Source organism: Idiotropiscis lumnitzeri, chromosome 9 (assembly GCF_059441095.1).
Source record: "Idiotropiscis lumnitzeri isolate Australia: NSW breed Sydney's pygmy pipehorse chromosome 9, RoL_Ilum_1.0, whole genome shotgun sequence".
NCBI classification, from domain to species: Eukaryota; Metazoa; Chordata; class Actinopteri; order Syngnathiformes; family Syngnathidae; genus Idiotropiscis; species Idiotropiscis lumnitzeri.
This window is the reverse complement of record NC_142399.1, coordinates 4,692,823-4,718,206: the sequence shown is the minus strand read 5'-3', so window position 1 is coordinate 4,718,206 and position 25,384 is coordinate 4,692,823. Positions and strand designations below refer to the sequence as shown.

Below are 25,384 nucleotides of genomic sequence, written 5' to 3'. Positions count from 1 at the left end.
TTTTATTTTTTTGCATTTCTTCAAGCCAGAAAGTTGCCATTTGAATTCACTTTAGTTTTACTGTGTCATGTTTGTGATCTGCTTTTTATTTTTCTAAATACAGTACAATTTTATTTCCATTTTGCTACTGACAACCAATGTTTTCTTGATTTTTGATTTTTTTTTTTTGCATTTCTTCAAGCCAGAAAGTTGCCATTTGAATTAACTTTAGTTTTACTGTGTCATGTTTGTGATCTGCTTTTTATTTTTCTAAATACAATTTTTATTTCCATTTTTTTTGTACCTAAACAATCATTCACACTCACATTCACACAATTTAAAGTCTGCAATGAACCTAAAATGCTTGTTTCTGGGAGAACATCAGGTCAGTGAATGCAACTTGTGCAAAAAGCAATAGGAAGAAAAAAATAAATAAAATGCAAATCAAGTGAATCTTGAGTGAAGTGCAACTCTCCTTGTCAGGTCCTAATCTTAACAAATGTTCAAAGAGCTTATTAATGAGGGCACCTTAATGAAAAACAGCAACGTTGGCAAAATAACAAGGTAGTCCGCGCAACGTTAATTAGGCTCGATTTGTTCACGTGCACGCGCTACGGAAAATTGGATGCGAGTGGACTAAAGCCCTCCCTTGCATGCGCTCTAATTGCACCTCAAAAGGTGACATATTGCCAGTTATGATGAGTGATGAATGTGAAAGCAGCCCACATTTTTGGCAATCATGTCGGCAAGGCCTCAGCCCGGAGGCATAGACGGACATATCAAAGCAAGACGTCTCTCCGCGTGTCAATAACTGGGCGCGTCGTACCAACGCCGAGCCAATCCCGCTTAAGATCTTGCAGTACGTGAGATATATTAGTAGATTTTCCTCCACATCAAAGTCACTTTGGAGGATTTGAGCATTAAAAAAAATGAAGCATCCCAGACTGAACTGTTTGCAAGTTTTAATTTACATGAGATTATTACAAAATAATTTGTGACCTTTTTGGGACTTGTATTCAACAAGTACTGTTTATATATAGTATTTAAAGAAATATTTAAAAAACTAAAACTAATACTAAAATCCCCCAAAAGCCGAAAACTAAGCATTTTTCCAAAAAAAAAAAAAAATAAATTAAAGCCATATTGATAACGAGTGAAAATAATTTAATATTGAAGTCAATAATTAAATAATATATTTAAATATTTAGTGCATGTATGCAAATTTCTGACTTTCAAGAGAAGCATTTAATTTTTTTCTTAATTGAAAAAATATATATATGTTTTATTTATTAATTGACATAAAGGCAGCATACGGAATCATGATTTTTAAAAATATATTTCAACAAGCAATGACGTGAAGCAGAAAGAGACATTTCATGCACTTTCTTGACAGGAACTGAAACGCCATTCGCTGTTTCAAGCGAAATTTGAGGTACCACTGTAGTTTGATTACATGAAAACTAGCATAGGCACGTATTTGTTCTCAGCCTCAAAATCTATCTCAGCACCACCAAAAACAAACAAAAAAATCCTGCGCTTATAAACAGCAGCCACATTCGTAAAGATGTCCTCTGCCGGAACACAATTTCTTTCTTGTCTCTGTTATGTTTTGACAAATGTTCATAACACCAAGCACAGATTTTCGCATCAAACGTAACGTGTAACGCCTCGACCTGTCTCCCGCTAACAAACTCACTGCCAATTTAGTCGACACGGAAAAGACAAATGCACTCGTCAGATGTTAAAAAAAAAAACGGGTCCAACGCAAGTGATCCGACTCCATTTGTTGGTCCGTTTCTGCCGCGCAATCTTCTGAATGATGAATTGCATATCGCACAAGGCTAAGCATTGTTGACATGTTTTTTGATGGATTTGCACGAGCTTTATGCATGTAATCCTGTTTGCAAATTTAAATCACTTGGGTTTCATCACAGAATGCTGGAAACTGAGCATCGGGGAGGTTGGGGGGGGGGGGGGGGGGACTGCAACAGCACGTTTGGAATCCGGGAAGTTCTATTAAGATTTATGTGTGTTGGGCTTCTCCAGAACCGAGGCATTATTCATGTTGGAGCTTCTCTCGCTGGGCCTGCTTAGAAGATGACACGAGGCTGACAAAGATGGACGTCCAATACAATCGGGCCAAGCTGCCTGAATGTTGGTCACCTGATAGAGCCCACGGCAAGACGTCCCAACTCCGCCAATTGTCGGGTGTTCCCAAAACTTGATCCCACTAAGATGTAAACCAGACAAAGGACGTGTGCTCTTTGATTCCCGGAGATATTCTTTTTTTTTTGCTCAATGAACACGAGGATCACCTTCAACTTGAAGGATTCGGCCGGAGATCTGAAACATCTGTTATGTGCATTGGTTTCTCCGATCCCTCGTGCCTAATGATGCTGATCCGCTCAGCAGGTTTTGGGGGACAAATGTGTGTTTGGCTACAATTCATCATCGTGAATGAGAGCACCTGATGAGCAATCGCTCACTATTCTGATGATAGCTTAACAAATGATGTCTCTTGCCACATGTTTTCCATTGAGGAGACCAAACCACGAGGAAGTGGCACCAGCTCAGTTAAGGTCGGGGTCAAAGTGAAAATAAAAAGCGGAGTGGAAATTCATTTGTTATATACAGTGGCGCTTCCAAAATGGATAACCTAAAAGTTATAAAAAAAATATATTTTTTTTTAATTGCAAAATGGGCTTTTGTTTGACCATTTTCATTTTGGTATGTTCCTGCGAGTCCCTCCGAGTGTTGCCAAGCAGGCTGGGAGACTTGTTATATCGCCTCGAGTTGCCGATAAAAGTTTGCAACGTGGAATACGTCTTGCCGTCTGTGGAACCCTTTTTACACAACTTGCAAAATGATTCGCATGAGCGCACGGGACGATGCACACTCAATAAGAAACAATGCCAGACTATAAATCAAGAGAAAATGTCATTGTACTCAAATTCCTGCCAATGAACGTTTTTTTTAAGTTTTTTTTACAAAAAAAAGTAATAGGATGACAAGCTGACAAAAAAAAATTACTCAAAGTAAGATATGAAGATGTTTTAATGTACTTTGATCTGTACCATTGCTATTATCCGAATGTTACTGAAAGAGAATGACATTGACAGTTAAGACCACATGTGTCAAACTCAAGGCCCGGGGGCCAGACCTGGTCCGCGACCTCCTTTTATGTGGCCCGCTAAGGACAAATCATGTGCGTCAACTTCCTGTTTCTGGCTCATTTTCTTCACTTTTAACAACATTGAGATATGAATTATTGCCATTTACTTGTTACCAATCCTCCCCTTTTAAAATAAATAAAAAAAATGGTCAAACAAACCACAACTAACTGGCTTCTGATTTCAAAACTGACTTTCCTTCAATTTGTTTTGTTTATGTGATTACGTCAGGTGATCATACATTTATTTGGGTTCACAGTCATAACGGCCCCGTGAGGGAAACCGGCCCGTCCACAAAAATGACTTTGACACCCCTGGTTTAGACAATGGAATAAATGAGTACAAATATATTTGACATCAAGTGGAAATTTCATCCCCCCACCCCCCCCCCAACAAAAAAAAATACAGCATCAAAGAACAGCTGTGGTTGAGTTTTTTGTTCCATATACAATCATTCATATATTCATTTTCAACATTAGTTTGGTAATGACCCATGAACAGCCACTGCAGAACGACATGAAAGAGGGGAAAATAAATAAAAATGAAGCTCAGGGCCAAGAATGTTAACTTGAATAAACAAGTCATTGGTGCAGTCCTGATAAATCATATTCCTTTTGATGTGCAGCTGCTTACAAGTTCGGAAAGAAGAGGATGGCCGGAACAGACGTGGAGTCAGGCAGCGGGACCCCGAGCGTGCACCTCACAAAGCCTGGGAATGGGAGTTCAGTGACACTCTGGGGGCGCATGAGCACCGTCAGTTTGTTATTTATAAGGTCGTGAGTGAAAACAGACAGACAGATGTCCTTGGCTCCAGACCCAGTCGGATAAAGAACACCAAGACATGGGATCTCATCGACAAATACGTGACAATATTTAGTTGAGAATTACCAATAAGTAGTTTTGTGGAACCTCCAAAAGTGGCACAATTTGGAATTTTTTTTTTTTCAAAAAAACTGGTTCAAAAATCAAACAAAACTTGGAATTGGAACGATTATGTATAAATACATAACCTAAAGGTAAAACATATAAATATAAATGATTGACATGTATGGCAACAATGTTAATTAGCACGCAAGCTAGCAAGTTGTTCACTGCTAAAAAAAAATTTGGAGTTGTCTTTTCTAATATCTTCAAGCAGGGGGATAGAGGAAGTCATAATTAGTTCTGTCAAATACTTTTACTTTTTTAAAATACGTTTAATTAAAATTTCATCCAAATTTTGGATAATGGATGGCCGGATTGTTGCGGTGAAATTTTTAGTTCACCCAACTTTTCTTTACAATATAGGGGGCTGAATGATTTGAGTTTTTTTTTGGAGGGGGGGTTTTGGGGGGGGGGGGGGGGGCACCGTTAAAATGATAAAAGTTAAGTCAACTACGATGACATCCTTACTAATTTTTTTATTTTTATTTAGTGAATTCACTGAAGTGATGATTGAAGGCTGCTCGTCGACTAGCATTAGCGGCTCACTTTTCAGGCGTACATAGCACTTGTGCTCGTGTTATTTTCGAGGACAGACTTGCATATTTTGAAGCGACAGCGTTAACACCGGTCTCATTCATATTTATCGTAAAATATTGTCACATGCTTGAGTCACTACTGCCGGTTTGCTGTTTGCCACAACCTATCCATTCCGTGAGGTGTTTGTGTTGCTAAAACACATGATTAGGAATTAGTCACACTCAAGCGATTTCTGTCATATTTTGTATAAAATCCTACTAAACGAGAACAGGCAGTGCTTTGTTTTACTTTAAGTTTTCCGAATATTAAAAGTTATATGTTCACCGTGTCTTCAGTACATTTGCCTCCCATGACAAATATGAGGCACAGTGACTCGTCGATTTCCCAGTAACAAAATTAAAGCTAAAAAAAAGTGTCAGACAACTGTGTCTTAAATACGCAGACGTTATTCCTGGTTTTGAATGCGTGCCCTTGTTTTTGTGCCAAAGCGCTTCTTGCGAGTGAATATTTGCCCGGACTTAAATGACATTAAAAATGTTGAAACAAATGAGAGTGCGGCGTTCAACAAGAAGGTAGAGATGTTTATTGCGCCATGCTCTGCGTTATGAGCTCTGAATGATCAATCACGGGGGAGAGCAAATTACTCCAATTTTCCGCGGTCCTTGTAACAACAAAGTTCATAGAGACCAAATCAGTTGCAAGGGAACCCGCGGGCTAGATTGCTATGTGAGACATTCATAATTCATGTGCATTTGATGTAGTGATATGTACAAAACTTCTGAAGAATTTTAATGGGCTTGAGGCCGGGAAGCGCCGAAGAACTGTTCAGGATGCTTATTTTGGCTTGTGGAATTAAAAAAAAAAAAAAAAGTTTTTCGTTTTAATCAAACAAATTCAGCCATTGCGAGTGCAATCACTGAGAAAAGCAGAATTTCATCTTTTTATTCCAATGCTTTATTGATCTGGTGCTTTGGATCATTACTTGGCCAGCAACACTGTCCACTCCATTCAACAAAGGAAAGCCATTTCCATTCATCAATGTCCTTGCACAAATAATGGATAATACACTTCAGCAAAATCCTACACTCAATTAGGGCTCGATGAAAAAAAACACAAAAAAAAACGGGGACATGTGGCATTAATAAGCAGCGGCAGAATAAATCAGCAAAACAGGAGAATGCGTTCCTACTCTTTGGATGAAACCATCATTTATTAATCTTTCCCGCAGATGGATTGTGTTTGTGTCGGCCATTGATCAACAGTAACCTTTTATTATGGTCGCCTTCATTAGATGCACAGATTAGAACAGATGAGACTTGTTCAACTCACTAATGCTGCACATTAGGCTGCGCCCGTATTGCCGTGGTGAGTCGGAATGTTTTTAACGGGAGAAATCGTTACGTTACAAAGACAGACTGTTGCACATTCGCTCGACGGCCGACGAGGACAAACATATACGTTTTCAACCGCATCAGTGAATGAATATGGAAGCCATGGCATACGGCTCATACACAGACTTTGGTTGGAATGCCAGAAACACACCAAACGATTGGTTGCTTTATCAGGAGGACACTGATTGGTTGAGATCTGTTGGATTTATGTTGTTGTTGTGTATGGTTTTTTTTTCAGGTTCCAAACGGTGGCAATAAGTATTAGAATTAGATTTCAAAGTGTTTATATTGTTGTAAAATTATAAATACAAAATACACTAGGTCAATTATTTTATAATATTAGTACTAGCAGTGTTTATTTTTAGCACTAATCTAATGGAATTTTATTTTCGCATATATGCAGCTAAAATGCTATCAAATGCAATTATTACGATAAAAAAAAATAAAAGTCTGTACTAGTAAAGCTTTTTAACACTGCACTTAGTTTTCTTGGTATTCGCAGCAAGCTATGTGCAAAGACAGAAGCGCCCCGGTGCTAGCTTGCCCATATTTGGAAGTGCTTTCATCGCAGCTAACCAGGAAGGAACAGTAAAACCTTCCAAGCCGTTATTGCCGTTAGCATTCTGAAATTTTCTCTGCTATTGGATTCGCCGTCTAATGTCACCATAACGCCATATGTATATATTGGTTCAATATTTGAACTGAATTTGTGACACTGTTATATTGTCTAGTCAAAATGTTCAATAAAGCATTTAAAAAAAAAAAAAAAAAAACATAGTTCAGCTTGAGGGCGCATTGCTAAGTGCAGTATGAAAAGACCATAGCCTACGCTAATGCTATTAGTGTGTTTAAAAGCTCGGAAATCTTAACAGCATGTTCAGCAAAATACCAAAAAGAATATCCCCAAAAGATTATACGGCACCAACGTATAACTCCATTTTTGACTGATTAAAAAAAAAAAACACTTTTCATTCGTTATCCTTAATCGTAACGCAAACCTTGAACTGTGAGGACAAAAAAAGTGGTTTAGCTTGTCCCTGGTTTCTTTATTTCTACTCTGCATTTATCTGATGCACAGTATATTTTGCTTATGGTAAATGAAAGAGGTGGGAGGCTGTGAATAGGACGTTCGAGATTTGTTTATTTCATCTCAAAGCCACAACATTGCCCCAAGTATACAGTCTATCCAAGTAGATATTTCGCTGTGGGCTCACATCGAAATTACGTCTGAAGGCAAGATGAATCACGAGGCGCAAATCAAAAAAAAAAAAAAAGTTTTATGATGTTACACAGAGCCCTGACGCCGCACTATAATGTTTGCGCTGTTCACACACAGACAAACACACCCGCTTGGGCGTTTGTGCTCCAAGACGTGACCGTGACGAGCGTGACAGCTGTCATACGCGCGTCAACTGTCTCCGCCGTCGACAGTCGATGGAGTGACGGGATTTGAAAAAGAAGTTCATCTGTCTCCCTAATAAATCCATTGTCTTGTCGTCCTTGAACGACACTCGCGCTGATGGACACATCCAACAATGCCAAAAAAGGCCCAGTGAAATATTGGAGGAGGGGGGCGGGCGGGGGGGGTGATGCAGAAGCTCATTCAGCTTAAGTGAGAGTGAAAAGTGAGTTGATGTGCTTGAGTAAACAACTCGACATCACTCAAGCGTAAAAGTTGACAGACGGGACAGAGTGTACAGACGATTTAGAGGATATAAATTACCTCCAAACATCATAAACAAGCCTGAGAAAAAGAGAAGGAAAAAAAAAAAAAAAGTTATTTTTGCTCGTGACAAGTCGGGTGACCACTTTCAGCTTTTCTGCGCCAAAAAATGCTGCTGCGGCCTGGTGTCTTTCACATGATCTGTCAAGGGACCGTGAGCTCAAGTTAGAAAGGCCTTCTTATGTAAACCCGTCGGCTGGGACCCAGCCAACAATGCCTCTTTATGGGCCTCCTTAAAAAAAAAAAAAAAAATGCCTTCACATCTTGTGGAGTGAGAAGTTGAGGGTCATGTCAACTCGCAGTGGACCAGGAGGCTCCGGGAAGAGAATAGAGAAAGAATTCCCTTTTCAGTCGCCGCCGTTATTTGTTTAGAGGGATCGCTGCCATCGCAAACATGAGCCCCGACCGACATCCTTGCAAAACCGGGAGAACAAAAGGGGGCCTCAAAAATCATGAAACTGTTCTCATGATGTGTGTCTTTATTCCAATGGCGATGTGCAACATCCTCAGATTTTTTGGATCTGTATAAAGAGGAAGTTCATTTTTTTGGATCATGAGACAATTCCACTGAGGTGTGACAGTTTGGAAAATTGACCACCAATTATTGCAATTATTATTTCATTAACTATCAAATTAATCAATATATTATTTTTGTTATTTCAAAATGGTCAAAAATCCTTGGATTTTAATCTTCTCAGATTTCTGCAGTCTTCCATAAAAGCAGACTGATTATTTTTGCGTTGAATCCAAATGAAAAATTTTGCTTTAACTTTGGAAAATAACGAGCGAACGATTTTTGGCTTATTTTCCAACATGTTATGCACCAAACTAGTAACTGAATTTTTGAAGACAAGGATGGATAGTAAAACGTTATTTTATTTATTTTAAATCAATTAAAATAAAGTTTAGTTGCTGTCCTACTTCAAAGTTTTGAAATGTTTCTCTGCAGTTGCACGAAAAAGATAAATAAATAAATAAATTGCTCTTGTTACAGATTGTCTTAGACATTGCACAATTTCACAGTCATTGAAACTCTGACGTATCAATGAACCACCAAACCATACGACAAAAACCTGAACCATGGCCACTATAAACTTTTTAAATGCCTTTTCAACCCTTGAGGAACAACGCCATTTTTTTTTTCACTTGGCTCCTTTTCAGTCGACACTTTCAGAAAAAAACATATCTGCAAACACCAAATTGCTGCTTTAAACAACATTGTAACCTAAGCGCGAGGTCATAAACAAAAATTATTCCGCCCACTTCTTGCAGCCATGTGATGGAGAAATGTTGTTGTCCACAGAGAGTCCGACATCTTGCTCGTGTGATCGCTAACTAGCCGGCTAACCGAAAGCCCCCCGGCCACGAAGCAATTATCTGCTCTCTGTAGCATACATAGGTGGCGAATGCACCAGCCATCCCTGCAGCGCTCTCTCTGAACACTAAATGCCAAACACATTCTTACATTTATGTAAAACAGAAGAAAATAGGATTTGTTTTCCACGGAATCAGCGGAGATCACATTACATGCCAAGTGCACAGCCAGAAATCGCTCAGTCTTGCGGCCATGGATTCTTGTCATTACATCAATTTATTTCAATGTCATTTTTGTGTTGTGTGGGAGAGGTTGTCTAATTGAATGAAAGACAACATGGCTCATATTGGATTTGACTTTTCGACCCTTGAAAAGTCATCGACTGTATCGGGTGAAAAATATGAACCTCGGTCGGCTAGACGAAAAGTTGGAGAAACTACGAGGATTTGTAGAAACAAGCTAGAAAGAAACTTAATGGCTGTCCATGTGAAAACCTTTTTAACAGACAACAGAATAAACGGGCTGCACGAGTATGTCACAAGCCAACCAGAAATTGCCCAGCTTATGAAGTAGGAGAAGAGAAGAGGTTCGGAAGGCACTGTGTGAAAAAGGATTTACATGTTTACGTTAAAACAAATTGTCTCCGTCCTACAACCTGACAATAGTATTCACTGCATCCACTCGAAAGCAAGATTAATAAATTCATTGATGATTATTTACAAATTCCACCAATAAGAGATAATACCAGCCGGACGAGGCTTTACCATTTGCGACCATCGAGTAACAAATCAAATAAAAGTGTACATTTGTTATACCAGTGCCTCTCAGATTGTGTGTGTGTGTGTGTGGGGGGGGGGGGGGGGGTGCGATTCTGAGGGGGGCGCGTGTGGGCCTGGGGGTCGTACTTTTTTCCTGTCGTACTACAATAAAGTGTAATTGCACATCCACTCCAGTAGGTGGCAGTGGCGCTCTCATTGTGCGCAGCGAGTATTAACTCTACGGTGTCGGTTTTCTTTTGCAACGAAAATGCTATTATTTATAGTAGCAGCGGAAAGTGGGTGGAGGTGGGGTGGCGCAAATTGTTTTCTTCTTGCTAGGGGGGGGGGGGCGTAAGAGAAAATAATTGAGAAGCACTGTTAGACAAGTGGCAAGGCGACAAATTGCTCGAGGTTTCAGCCGCAAAACCGAATCAACCTTTGACGTGGTTCAGATATTCTCTGAACTCATAAAACTGAGATTTTATGAGAAATCCGTACCGCACTGAGAAGTGCACAAACATCAACCACCTCATTACTGATGTCATTTTATATTTACAAAACAATAACAGGTTCAGGATGAAAACCGTTTAGTTTTTTTTTCCTGCTGCTGCAAGGACAGAGGTGTTGTTGCTGCCTCAGTAACATCAAGTCCAGGGGCCCCCTTGTCGGATCGTGGGGTCTGTGTGAAATCCGAACTGACTGATCCAGGACAGAGCCAGGATTACACCACTATCCCCCCCTTTTGAATTCTGTGCCTCCCTACAATGAGCTTTCTGTACCCACAGTCAAGTAAGCCGTTAGCTAACCAGTAGAGCCGCTGAGTGGTGGTTGAGGGCCACTGTGGGCACAAGGCAGAAGAGCCCAGCATCAGGTTACGAGGAAGCCCATGAGCCCCGCCCCCTCCCCGTCCTCCCCACCATCACCGTCACCAGCCAGCGCATTGCTCCCGGTGCCTTCAGTAGGTGTCAGGTTCTGGCACCTGCCGAAGGCGCTGGCAGGTTCAGATGTACAATTGCAGCAGAGAACCTGTCAAATATGTTACAAGTCCACAGGGGTGAACTGCGAGAGATTATTGCTGTCATAAGAGGCACTACCCACCCCATGAAGCGACGATAAAGTACAGGATTACTGCCAGAATTACAGCGATACCCTGAAGTGAGATTGTCTCAAATGTTGTGCAAGGTGTCCGTAGACCTCATTTGTATCAGTATCGTAAAATTTACTTCAATATGTTTCATCTTCTAGGAGATCCAAATGAAGTGTTGCAGAATGGAAATGAAATCAAAGTTCAACTCGCACCACAATGGATTGAGGGGGACACGACAAGGGCTCTTCATTTTCCGGCAGTCGCACGGCTATGGCTGGAACATAACCGGGATTTGGAAGCCAGAACCTGCTCGAGTGTACCACTCTGAGGTAGAGTCAAAATAACAGAAAATATTTGTATGAAAAACAGCCACAAATATATCGTCGCTGCCAGGAGAAATCCTCGTACAGTCGAAATGGCAACGTTAGAGGGAGTCCAAGAAAAAACACTTGAGTGCCCAGGCACCGCTTCGTTCAAGATGTATTATACCTTATATTGCTGTGGCATACTCACGTCAATTCATGTCTAAAATAAAAAATAAAAATAAAAAACACCCAGATGTTAAATAAAGGCGACAATTATGACACACAACTTCCGCAGAACGAGTAAACCGAAGTAGTTTTGCGACATATCTGCAACACTTCTCCAACACAAGCTGCGTTCAAGAGCGGCAGTGTATTTGTATTCGTTATTTTCACCGCAAATTACAGACAAAGTGATGACGGAACATTAATATCGATTTGTGGCAAAAAAAAAATAATTAGACCATATTTGGACGTACAAGGTTTCGGCGATATAAAACAACCAATTGAGAAAGTCAGTCCAGTAACAAATTATTTTTAACGCTGCTGCAGAAGATACTTCATTGTTCGGTACTGGGAAACCTTGTAACACGTAGGGAGCCTTGTAACATGGTAATAAAGTATGCATTGCTGAGAAAAGATATTCCAAATACCAATAAACTTCTATCCCAAAGTAACAATCGGGTCAGAAATTTGTTAAGAAACAAAATCCGGTGGCTAACATGGCTTCAGTCGAAAAATATTTCCTCCCAGCGCATGGGAATAATGAGTGTGTCAAAAGGTTGGATATCTATTGACTGGAAGAGAAAAATGCAACATTCAATCAACGTCATGATCTTCTCTCGTCTGCCATCTTGAGCAGACTTGGTGCAGCCCATAAAGCCGCTTTAATTATGCCACACAAAAAAAGAAACATTCTCCGTTATGTCTTAAATCACGGCGCAGTGACAAGCAGCTCAATAAGACCTTCGAGAACAATGCGGCCCGCATCCATCGACATCCTCTCAGAATACAAAGGTGTATCATTTGGCCCGGGCATGTTAATTAGATGAGGAATTTACTGAAAAGCGTCGATGGCGGGCCGCGTCAATAGGAGGGGCTCTTAGCATCTGTCATCCGACGAATCAATGACAATTTTCAGCTATAAAGGCCAGAAAATGATAGCTCTCAAATAAACGGCAGGTGAGCTAATAGGAGAGTCTTCACGGGCGACTTCTGCAGCTAACTTCTTGTGTTTGGAAACTTGGGTCAAGACTTGGTTGTGCAGGTTTTGACTACGGCTTTGATGATTAGATGCAACTTTATTCAGGAGAGGTTTCATAATGCCGCTCTAGCTATCACCGTATTTTCAGGACTATAAGGCGCACCTGTATATAGGCAGCAGCAACTACTTTTGGAAATATAAAAATAATAAATAAATAAATATGAAATATGAAATATATATATATATATATATATATATATATATATATATATATATATATATATATATATATATATATATATATATATATATATATATACGCGCACCAGGCTATAAGCCGCAGTTTTCTATGTTGAAAAAAATTAGTTGCATGTACAGAACGATTTTGTACTGCGAATGCATGACATGTACATAAACAGTTAAAACACGCCTTTTGCTAATTAAAACAAAACAGGCCGAAGAGAAAAAAAAAATTTGAGATTTATTTAGCGTATTTTCCGAACTATAGCGCACCCCTAGTGGTGAAAGAAAAATCCACCAAAAGCCGCATCGTTATCTTAGCCGCATTGTTCAAAATCTAGGAAAAATGTAACGGCTTACAGTCTGGATAACACGGTAGTAATTTCAATAAAAGCTACAGAAATTCTATATATGAGTGTCTACTTCATCAGACAATTCAAAGCATTTTTTTTCTTTAAATGTATCATCTTACGAGCTCCACCTACTGCACTGCATTGCAGGTGGAGTTACTGTAAGTTACTTCTGCTCCATTTACAGTTTGATAATTGTTCCAGGGACCTCAAATGACACCACTGTAGTACCATGACCTAAAAGCTCGTCGAGATTTACAGCTCCCACACCAGCACTTATTAATCGACATCAGATCTTTTTTTCAAGGTGATAACTTTGCGAAAACAGTTTTCCAAGTCCTCGGACCGATGTCTTATTAAAAATGGTTATTCCTCAAGCATACCTGTCATCTGAGAAATGAGTGTAGGTGAGTGACAGACACTCCTCTGTTGTTTTTTTTGTTTTTTTGTTTTTCCTGGTGGCTGAGTGCTGACATTCAGGTCTTCATCTCGGAGCAGATGTCACGCTCTTGGCGACTCGTCTAGACAGGAACAGCAGGAAGGGCCGATATGCAAAACAGGTTATGTGGTACTCTGCAGCGTACAGTGACCTCGTGTAAAACATGCGCTTGCTTAAACTGGCATTGTGTCGCCTCACAGGTGGATCTGGCGCACCGGCCGAAGTAAGCCGATTAAAAAAAAACAGAAACAACATCATCCCCTTGCTGGAAGACGTGATCATTTGCAGTGGTATAAACTCAAAGAGTCACGATGAGGCATGGCATCAAAATCAACACGCCTGTCACTAATTCATCTCGGCCCAGACATTTTACTTCGACCGAAAAAGCACACTTTCTGACATTATATAAAAAGTTCAACATTTAAACCGTTCATCTAATTGGTTAGAATTGCATTGGATGACAGACAAGCGCTTAACTGCACATACTTTCTTAGAAAATGGGATAATGTGGCTCATTCTTAATTTTCAAGCTTGCTGAGAAGACGCTAAGATAATAATTGTATTAATTATATTATATTTGGAGTTTAGACAGAAGTAAGGCGGGCCGTAGTTTGCCCACACCTCCATTTGTATTTTAATAAATATAAATAGAATTCCTTATTAATCATATTATAGTAAAAAAGGTGCCAAGTTACAGTACGTGTATTCCTATTCAGATTGATCGATATAGCGGTGTATCATCCATAGCGTATATGTATAAATGTGTCGTACAAACGAATAATTTTGCTCTTCTGCTCTGATTGCATGGCAAGCTAACACATCAACGTACCAATTAGAGTGAGAAAAGTTCAAGAACTGTCGAAGAAGAGCAGAGTCTATCGCATTTCAAACGCTTTGCGATAAACGGTCCTTAAAACCTTACATACTGTATATTTATTGACTCCATTAAAAACAAAAGTGCTATCAAGAAAAAGAGCAAAAAAAAAAGCCCGAAGGACCCAATTTCCTCTTGAAGCACCTGATGGACACACTGACAAGCAGATTGCTTTCCACTACCAATTTTTGGAGCGGCTGAAAAATGGAGCGGGCAGGGTCCGAGATGAGTCATAAATCTTGTTTTATCTCCTCCGTGGTGGTAGCAGAAAAGGATGAGTTGCTTTTTTTTTTCCACCCCCCCCATCTCATTCACATGTCTATCCGTCTGTTATCTGTGCCCTTGAGCAAAGATTACTGATGCCCTGTCTTTGATATATGACACATCACAGCGAGCAGCTTTTCATCCTGTGAATTAACCCGGAGAGAGGTCCCCCCCCCCCCCGTACCACCCCGCCTACCTGCCCCTTAAAGCATCCCCTCCCTTGTGATATAGAGAGCAGAGTGCATCATGGGTAGCCAAGTTGGGTGGCAAATTGTTTATCCGACCTCTGCACGTCTCCGCGTTTTATAATCTAGTGCATGTCGCCCCCCTCATAACAAATAGTCCCTGTCACTTCCTGCCTCCTTTATCAGAAGGTAAGGAGAGGGCCAGTGTAAGTACGCGAGCGAGTGGGGGGGGGGGGGCGTCAGGGATCACCTACGGAAAAACAAAAATGGGATTTTGGGTGAGTGATGAGATCAGGTATTCCCCTAATGACGCTTCAAGAGCACAGGAAAGGAAAAAAAAAAAGGATAAATGGCGGCGATTTAAAAAACAAATGGTGGCATATTATGTGTTAACGGCTTATGTATGTCACGGAGGAAGACGGTGCACTGCAACTGTCCCCGGTGAGGAATATTTTATTATTCAGCAAGCAAAAGGAAGGCAGTGGGAGAGGCCTCATGTATCATCGGCGAGCACATCTGAATAATGGGCTTTTAAATGAGTAAGACAAATAGCAGTGACCACTTTAAGCAATCTAAAAGTGAATGTAAAATAACACATTAGGGCCAAACTGCCACGCTGGAAATTAAAAGACTCCACATTACAGAGTAATAACCATTTCTCTCTCCACTCCAGACTTCATTAAACCCAAAGCTAATCTCCTGCTCAAACGCCATGATCTTCACATGCCACTGGGACAAATGTGCCGGGTAAATACTGATGGTTTGGACTTCAGCAACAGAACCAACACAAAGATTTTTTTTTTTTTCCCCTTCGGAAAATGGTCATAAATAAAAGATTACACCTGGAGGAAAGTACCGTGGTGCATTATCATAATGGCGACGTTCATGATCTATTTCATTAACAAGCGGTCTTTAAGCCAAACAAATGCGCGAGTCGTACCGCCGCCGCAAAGCCATTTAGAAGACGTACAATGGCAGTCATCGGTCTGGAGAAAATGGACGCAATGGAGCGTTGGGCGGCTCGATACTGAAATATCCAGACGGGGCTTCAACTACTTACTGCAGATTTCCGTAACATGAATTTGTTTGTATGCTGGAATCAATTCCCAGGACAAAAATAAGAAAATGCTAAATGACTTAGGACTTGGAGCCAAATGCTGCTTCACCATTGTCTCAAGACAAATGCATCTAATTTGTAGCAGCTCTTGAAAATTTCTGTCAAGCGCTTGCCTTCATTCGGCAGGTGAACACCCCATTCTGGTTGTTGACAGCCATTCACAAAAACCCACGTAAGTCACTCCACACACGAAGGCCGACATTTGAACCCTGAGCCATGAGGCAGCGACGCTAACCACTGCCTCAAATTCCATTGAAGGATGTTAAAACCATCCCTCCATCTATATCTGGACCGCTCGTCCTCACAAGGGTCGCGGAGGGGGCCGGAGCCCATCCCAGCCGTCTTCGGACAGTAGGCGAGGGAACACCCTGAACTGGTTGCCAGCCAGTCGCAGGGCACACTGAGACGAACAACCATCCACGCTCACAATCACACCTTTAGAGTGTCCAATGAACCTGCCATGCATGTTTTTGGAATGTGTGAGAAAACCGGAATACCCACGCAGACACGGGGAGAACATGCAAACTCCGTGCAGGAATCGAACCCACGACCTCTGCACTGTCAGGACCATCGTGCTAACCAGTCGACCACCGTGTCGCATGTTAAGAACCAATCATGTGTAAAGGTAAAAATCAACTTGCAAAGCATGTTAATGCATAGTCGCGAGATTTATTCATTCCGATGACTTTGGTGCATATGTGCGACATAAAGCTGGCAGGCAGAGGAGCTTCCAGTCGGCGTGCTGTAAGTGTTACTATAACCTTTTCATCTGCTCGTCCAATGGCCCTCCTGAATCAATTCCCCCTCAGTGTCCCTCAGCGTCTGTACAACTGGCACCTCCACAACTTGTTCCATTTGTTATATCGAGCTCCATCTGGCCGCGGTCATTTGGAGCTTTAATTTAGTTGTCTCCCGCTCTCTAATTTGTCTCGCATTTACAAATGGCACTGGCCGTCCCCGTCCCCCCCCAGCTGCCCCCTCGTCGGCAACGGGGAATACATTCTCGACAGCCGCCGGGCCGGCTGTAAATTTGCAGCGGCGGGTTATTAATGGATTGTAACAGATGTTTACTGATTGTTGATTACCAGTCCAGTTGACCAGTGAAATCTGTTCATAAATGGAACGGAATTTACGGCAGTACGGATGACGCCCAGGGAAAAAGAGCCAATCTTTCACTAACCGAGACTTCTTTCACATTCAAACAATGAACCGAGGCCAATTATGCCCGAATTCTTTCAGTAATACATATTTCAGTTTAAATGTATTATAGATATAAAACCGGTCTATGTGCTTAGCGTGGACGCAAATTGTCCGTTCCCCCCGATTTCTGACAACAAACTGTAAAGTGTCATGACACATTTCACTTGTCAATCATCCACAGTGGCAGGTGACGGGTCGGCGATCCATCGCTAAGTAAGCAGGAGCTATCGCCCACACCTCAACAGTTTCTTCATCACTTTGGAAGAAAGTTTTCAATGGAATTTGAGGGAACCTCGTTGAGAAGTCAAAGCACCGCAGACATTATCACCATGGGTTGTATCTCGGCACAGGAGGACACATTTTTATGAACGAATGACAAAATACCAGCGATATCGACAGTAAGTCGCATACGTTTGACACGTGGAACCATTCGTAGCCGCTAAAATATTAGCTGCTGAAGTAGGAACCAAGTATCATCGTTCTGGTATTTTTCTGTTGCGAATATTTCAAAATATTGTTTTTAGTTCATACTTTCAAGAAAGAGACAAAATTGAATAGAGGAGGGGCCGCCAAGTGATTCCAATTGTGTGATCTTAAATATAAAACTGTGAGGTCATGAAGACACAATAGCGTGGTCAGAAACAAACAATTGTGATCTTAAACACTTTCGAGTCAAATCCAAGTAGAGTGTTCGAGAGATTAGGGACAAGGTGATTATGGAAAAAAATATTCGTGATCCTTTTCATTGGTTATTGAAATCACAATTAATGAAAAAGATTATTCATTGATTTTTAAAGTTAGTATATAACAACTCCCAAAGTTAAACGACTCAAAACTAACGTCATACCCTTATGCCTAGAAACCTCGGTTATTGAATTTTATGCCATGCCATTTATAAATGCGTGTTGGTAAAGCAATAGCAATTCCTTGAATCCTTGAAAATTCTAATTTATATATAACTTGAAATAACAACCAAATAAATAAATTAAAAAAACATTTAAAAAAATAAATAAAATAAAAATGAACTAAAAATGAATAAAATAAAAATAAAAATTAAAATTAAAATTAAAATTAAAATTAAAATTAAAATTAAAAAATAAATAAAATAAATAATTGCAACTGGCTGTTCCTGCTGTGCGCACGTTGGCCTCTTTGGTGCATGAATGGAGTACCACTTATATTAAGATAAGGAGCGAAGAACGTTGCAATCTAGCTCTATTAATAGAACTAGTTTTTATTTATATTACCTGTTTGCATGTGTTCCAACAGCATTTGCTCGGGAATATTTGTTGAAAAACTATCGCTCTCGGAATTCAATACGACCGGAACTCTGTTCTGGAGCTGGCAATCTGTCTAGTTTTATACTTATCTCCTCTCATTCCCATTAAAAGAGTCATCATCTGAACCTGTTTTGCCATTCACGGCGGTGATGCCGGGGCATCGCCGAGGCGCAGACAACAACCTGCACAAAGTGTGACAAGTTATAAAACTTTAAAGCAGGCAGTAAATAGCTCTGTCACTCTGTCCCCAGTGTTATATTACCTGGACACATTTATCTGACGGGTGGTAAATCTCAATTCCAACACCCCTCCCTCCTTTTTCCTCCTACTACTCCACGCAAACACCGAAAAGGGAAAAGAGGAGACACAAGTAAATAAATAGCACAACATGACTAGTTCATCAAAAAAAGAAATGGGAACGTCACTAACAATGTCAGCAACGAGGGACAGCGTTTTTTTTTGTTTTTTTTAAGTCCAAAAGAATTGATCCTGTAATTCATTCTTCCCGCTATTAGTTTATTTAGCTGGCAACAGTTTGTGTTCCCTAATCATTTTTTCCCCCAGCTTGCTACACCTGCCTGATATCCTTCAGCCTTTTCCTTCAGCAGCTGTCAAAGCCGCCAAGTATAATATATGACCTCTCCAATGAGAACAGCTGTAGCCACTCTCTGTGCCGCCGCCGCCGCCCTGCCCGGCGTGAAATAATACATCAAGATTAATTGATTTCCCGTCACACTCACGGAGAAAGGAAAATTAATTTTCGTGTATCAACCGCACCCTCCCTCGCTGCGCCGGCATATGAATTTTGTACATGGCAAGTAATTCGGGTTTTTTTTTTTAATTATTCATGAGGACTAAAAACATGATAAAGTGTTTCATGGCGAGAGCCCCGAGGCCCGAGCCAAAAGCTTGGCGCCTTCCGAGACAACAATAGCGGTCCCTCATGCATATACAGTATCAAGAAAAGAAATATTTACATAGCGAACATTTTAATGTGTTTCGGCTTTTCTAGACGTTGAAAACATCCGTCAGCATCAACGTCGACTAATGTTATTAATCATGGACAAACGGTAGCTTTGTCCACAACTTGCCAGAGGGTCCGTTACCGTCAATTGGATCGACATCAACTTGCACGCTTCCAAAGATACTTGGCATGGACACAATAATTAATTATGTCAATTGTGTGGAATTGATTGTGGATCAATCGTGTTTTGAAGCAGTTGAGGGAGAATACGAGTCGGCTGTTTGACCGCAATCAGCAGAGGCATCGTTGATCCGACTAGTTTGCTGTTTAAGGAAGGCTAAGGTAAGTTGAGTTAAGGAAATAAAAAAAATAAAACATTTTTATAATATTTATGAATGATTTGTTCAGTACTGGTAAATGCATTTTTTGTATTAACGTGCAGGTAAAAAACAGGCCCAAAAATTGCAATACATTAATAATTAAAAATTCCTAAAATAATTAGGCCATTAAAAAAATTAAGAAAAAATAAATGAATAAATGCAGGTCATACGGTTCTTTCAGTGATAATTAGAAAATTTGTGAAAACTTAAAGTGACAATTTTAAGAAATAAAATGAAATCCTGTCCCCTCCCAGTGGCGGAACATGCCATCTGTAAATCTTACAATGGAGTATTAAATTAATGGGACACGAAAAAAAAAGTTACCCCAAATTTTTTTTTAGGAGTACAAGTACAAATAATAAGATTCCAATGATTACTTTGGTAATAACGAAACGAAAAGGCCTCATAAAGGCAAAAAACTCTTTTTATGAGCCGCCCACTGGCCATTTGACCAATTGAAAGCTTTCGGTAAATATCAGTCACTGCGGTTTTATTGTTTTAATTAAAGGAGAAAGAAAATTAATCGGAAAGTCAGCCATGTGGCTCCATGATGTCATATCCACCTTTTTCATTATTTCACTGTAAAGCTGGCCCCGCCCGGACGATTTTCAAAGCGTAATGCTAAATCCAAGATAATATGTATTGATCCGAGAAAGGGTTCATTGCGACGCGCATATTTTATTGTTTAATACAACAGATTAAAATTCGTAAAACACTCCAACCCGAATAGACGGCCGATACTCCGTGTATTAAATGTTTCTATATTTTTACTGGCACTGTATAAAAGCACCAGAGCCGTGTTCCTTCTCACAACATTTGGTGGTTTGAAGCCGCAATCATTGCCTTCATTGCCTCGTAATAATCATGGCTGTCAATAAGAGTGTAAATCAACCCCTAAGAAGGGTGTCATCGTTGGCAAGAGTAGAAGTACTAACAAGCCGCAGGGGCCCCGACTGCTTTGCTGTATGTTTTAACATGACCCAATGACGCGGCGGCCCGATGATTGAAAAGCGAGCGGTGCCCAAAGCCGCAAAGGTTTTATGTTCCAGCCCAGGGAGGATGCCATGACAGTGACGCACACTGCTGATGTGCAAAACTGTCAGTTGGGGGAAGTAACCAAGTACACATACTTCATGACTGTACATAAGCAAATTTTTCAACTGTATGTACTCTAAGTGTTAATTTTTCAGACAACTTTTCTACATTTGAAAACAGATAAATGTACTTTCTCAAAACACAAGCCGATTTTGATTTTTTTTTTTTCTCAACCTGCAAGAAGATGTCAAGACGACAGAGGTGAAGTCAATCACGCTTGAGATTTTGTTTCATCGATTGATCATGACCTTTGCTTTTTATAAGACAATCTTTTAGTTTGTAAAGTAAGTGCAATAGTTCAAAAAGAGCATAAAGTGTTCCGCGCCTGACCACATATACTTCCTCAAGGAACAAAGGAGTTGTAATTATCATATTAGAGGCATGGAGTCACTACTCCACCCCGAGCTGATAGTTAGCCAACGTGTAATTATCAGGTGTGATTTTTGTGAAAGCGCGTGTGATATTGGGCATGTGCGTTAATGCTCGCCATACCAGCAAAACTCCTTTTTCTGGGTTACGGTTATGGATCCTAATTAGCGTTCATTAAAATGCCACAACAAGTGCGGTGGATTTGCGCTAATTCTTAATACTTGCACCGGCAGGTTTAGACGTTGTGGTAGGCCAGTCTTTGCTTGATTGCAAAGGGTGTTAAATACTTTTTCACTCCTTGCTGATTGTCCCTATCCACAGTTATTCCCCAGTGGCCCCAAGAATGTGTTCTTGTGAATACCATTATACTTAAATGATGTGTTATGGTGAAGCTATTTTAGAAAATGACTAGGTCACTCAGTAAATGTAAATGGCAAGCTAGAAAAAATGTGTGCTTAGTTAGCTATCTCAAAAAGCAACTAGCTTGATCGCTAGAAAATAGGTTGATAGCTAGCTTGATGCTGGATACACATCTCAATATTCAGACAGCTAGCTCGATTGCTACTTAGCTTGAAAGATAGATAGCTTGGTAAGTAGATGGTTTGATAGCTACACAGCTACCTCGATAGGTAGATATCTGGCATCATAGGTGAATACATGGATAACAATCTCAAAAGGAATAGCTAGCTTGAAAGCTATATCGGTCAATAGGTAGACGCTAGCTTGATCGGTAGATAGATAGCTTTACCCAGCCTATTCGCATGGGTGCCAGCATAGCTTGGTAGCGAATTTGCTAGCTCAGTTGGAATAGCTAGTTTGAAAGCTAGATCGCTAGGTTGATAGATAGTAAGCTAGCTCAATATGGACAGATACGTAGCTCAACAGCTAAACAACGTATAACAATGTATGTATAGGCAAATTGATTGCTCCATACGTAGATAGAAATATGGATGGATTAAGATTACCTATCTTGGTTAGCCTAAAGTTGCGAGCGTTCATGTGAATAAAGAGGCGGCAAGCATTCTCTTTAAGTAACAATAAATGGCAGCCGGGTCTCATTAAATGATCGTGTATGTTGTAGGGCAATACGTTAACACGTTGACACAAGGGCCCATCTGTTCTCAACCGGTAAGACGCAGCGGAAAACTGATCAAATTTGACACGGCTGGGTGGTTAGCACATACAGACGTGTAGGAAGAGCCCAGATATTGATAGATGACGGTTCAAAAGAAATCTCCATTTTCCTCATTGAAGCGGACTGATACATTATTTACTCGGCTTGACATCTGGAGTTAATGTTCCTTATCTGAGTAACAAAAACAATTTAGAAAGGCAACTTCCACAAGTCAAACTCTGCCATTTCCCAGACTCCTCTCTGCTATATCTGTCTCTGTTGAATTATTCTCTATTTATTTTGGAAAACTTAAACAACTGCTGCCGCGTCCGCCTCGAGCGAGCACACGCCCGAGCAGCAGATTCATCATGATAATACTTAGCAGCCAGGGAGAAAAAATGCAGAGCTGTGCTTTATTGCCAGCGTGATTTAGGCCACAGGAATTCGAGCTGTCAAGAGGCTGAAGTCAATTCGGTGCCTGTGAATAATTGGAGTGTCCACTGCCTGCACATGCTATTTGGTTCGGGAAACCGAAGGGAGGATCGCAGACTGCACTTGAATGTTTGAAGATGAAAACCAACAGAGTAAGCAAATATCGCTTGTTGTTTTTACTGTTTACCACCTCATAAAGCAGAAGTACTTCTGAGTTACAACGCCTCAAAAGTTCAGCAATTCCGAGTTAGAAAAAAAATATGTCCCGCATTGTATATTGCTCTGGTATGCGAAAGACTATAAAAAAAGAACATTCAAGGTAGATTTCATTTCAGCCAACCCCAAAGGTTGAGGAAAATGAATGAATGAGCACATGCTATTGCTAGCTTCGGCTTTTGCTGTGCATTAGCTCAGGATAATGCAGTCTTACACTCCATAGTCTCCAATTTGCTTCAGCATCCTTTAATAGTCTCATCTTGAAGAAAAATGAGTCAACAGCTATAGCTAAGTAAATACGGGAGCCCCTTGTTCTCTTCCGTTGTTATTTGTTAGCTTAGCTTAGCCTGTTTCTCGGCCTGAGTTCCAAATGCGGCAGCGGCCCTCAGAATAAAATGAGTCAACAGCACGAAATTATTTTATGATTAGAATTAAACAATTATACATTTATGGAGAGATGCTCTCCTCAACGGAAACACGAGTGGTTATTCAAAGCTATTTGGGGGAAAAAAGTTTGAAAGCAAAATGCTCGATCGTCTCTCAGCACAGAGCGACAAAGGCATTTGTAACCAAGGAGAAAAAGAAAGAAAAAAAAGTCTTGCACGTAGCAGGTATCCAATTATTCCTTACCCGGGAACCGCAATGATTTACTCGCAACCGTTCCCTTTATTAAAACACTTTGTCTTATTGTTTTATTGATTTACAATCCGTCGCACTTTTTTGGCATGTGAAAACAATCAAGGCGCAGGACAGGCAGAATGTTTGGACATTAATCGTTAAAAGACAGTGTTTTATTCCTGGCCCGCGGTTTGCTGCACCAGCTGCTGTGCATTCTGCTAAGAGGCAGTGATTTATGACCTGGCGGCAATAACGATGAGGCGTGCTCATTAACATATCGACAGGCTCCAAGATGGATCATCAGCATTGATTATTTCATGGCCTGTTGATGCCCATTTGCTGGAAAAGGCGAGAGCGGGAGAGAAAAGCGGGGCGGGGGGATGTGGTGAAAGGAGGATTTTTTTTTTTTTTTTTTTTTTTTTGCAGCATAGGAGACAAAGACAAAAGCCAGACTCCTTCAATCACGGCAGCTATCACTCTGCTGTCAGAGTGCAAAATCAATGATTGACAGCATTTAGCCAGTCCTCGGCGCTTGGCAGATCCATAAAGAAGAAAGGTGCTCGGCGGGGAGGGCCATCTACCACTGTCTTTAGGCGTGCTGTAAAACATTACTTCACTGCCGAAATTACAATATCAATCAGTCAATGCCATTCTCGATTATACAGGCCGAGCAGGCAGGTGTCATTTGTACTTGCCTCACCCCGATCGCAAGTAAAAAGGGCGCTTGCGTCACGGCAATCGCCTGCTTTCTTTGCACTGTTGTCGTCGATAATAATGATGAAAATAACACGTGGACGGCGGAATGCAAATGACGAAACGGGTATTATCCACATCGACTTGTGAGGAACCTTCTACCAGATATGAATGCCGTTTGAAAATAAAAATGAAGAGCTAATAAAAGCTAGGAGAAAAAGAATTTCAGCAATTTCAACAATAGAGGCGGGAGGCAAAGGACAACAAAAGCACATTTCATTTTTGGTCTAAGGCAAATCCAGATAATTCATTTTATCCCTTCATTTTTTTTCTTACTATTATTTATATACAAAACTGATATTTGACATTTTCTTTACCTCTTCAATGAATAACACTGTAATAAACATTTATTATATATTATATTATTCATATATTTATTAATGTGAATTTGATGCTGACCAAAATTAGGATTTTTTTTTTCCAAACAGCAAAACCAAAACAATAAAGCCAACACTGTCAGTGGTATTATACACGACAGTAGATTTCTTCCAGACTGACGGGGTGAGGGGGGAAAGTGCAGTGCTATCATTACCGAGATAGCGTTGCCATGGCAACAGGTGCTAATTGATGGCTTCATCATTCATTATTGAGTGACAGCCACCCTACAGTTGACCCTGACTGGCATTCCTCTGGACAAGCAGCTGGAAACTCCTCAAATCATCAAGTGGATAAGACAGTGAATACAGTCCAGTTGAATTTTTCCCTCTTAGCACAAGATGACAAAAAAAAAGGCATAATGAAGGTAGACGCACGTGTCGGTGAGAGAAACCCGACATCGACAAACAGCCACGGGATGTGCATTCACAGGGTCGCAAACGTACACATAGTTCATGCTCTGGATCAATCCCAATGACGTTTGATCGGCACATATTGACCAGTCTGAGGTAGGGGGGGTCGTGACACGTGCACTTTTCGGAGATTCCGACCAATGCTGGGTTTGCAAACCGCAGCGGTCAGCCTTCGTGTTATGTTTAAATAAATTAAAAGCCACGAAGAAGAGCTGGCCAGTCGATTAAGTCCCACAAGGCCCTGGCCTTCACGTGTCCTTTCTGGACAAGTGCACTTGGATTATTCCATGTTGATGTGCACGTGTGTGTGTGTGTG

The 25,384-nt window shown here is 40.6% G+C and overlaps 1 protein-coding gene and 1 long non-coding RNA gene across 2 annotated transcripts in view; one reads left to right on the top strand and one right to left on the bottom strand.

Moving 5' to 3' along the window:
• lrmda (leucine rich melanocyte differentiation associated) overlaps window positions 1–25,384 on the bottom strand; it is a 220,154-nt gene that overhangs the window by 125,576 nt on the left and 69,194 nt on the right. The window lies entirely within an intron of this gene.
• Window positions 11,049–13,749, top strand: LOC148329948 (uncharacterized). The gene is made up of 3 exons (XR_015845015.1): window positions 11,049–11,213; window positions 13,461–13,540; window positions 13,620–13,749. It is a non-coding gene; the product is annotated as an uncharacterized LOC148329948 (long non-coding RNA).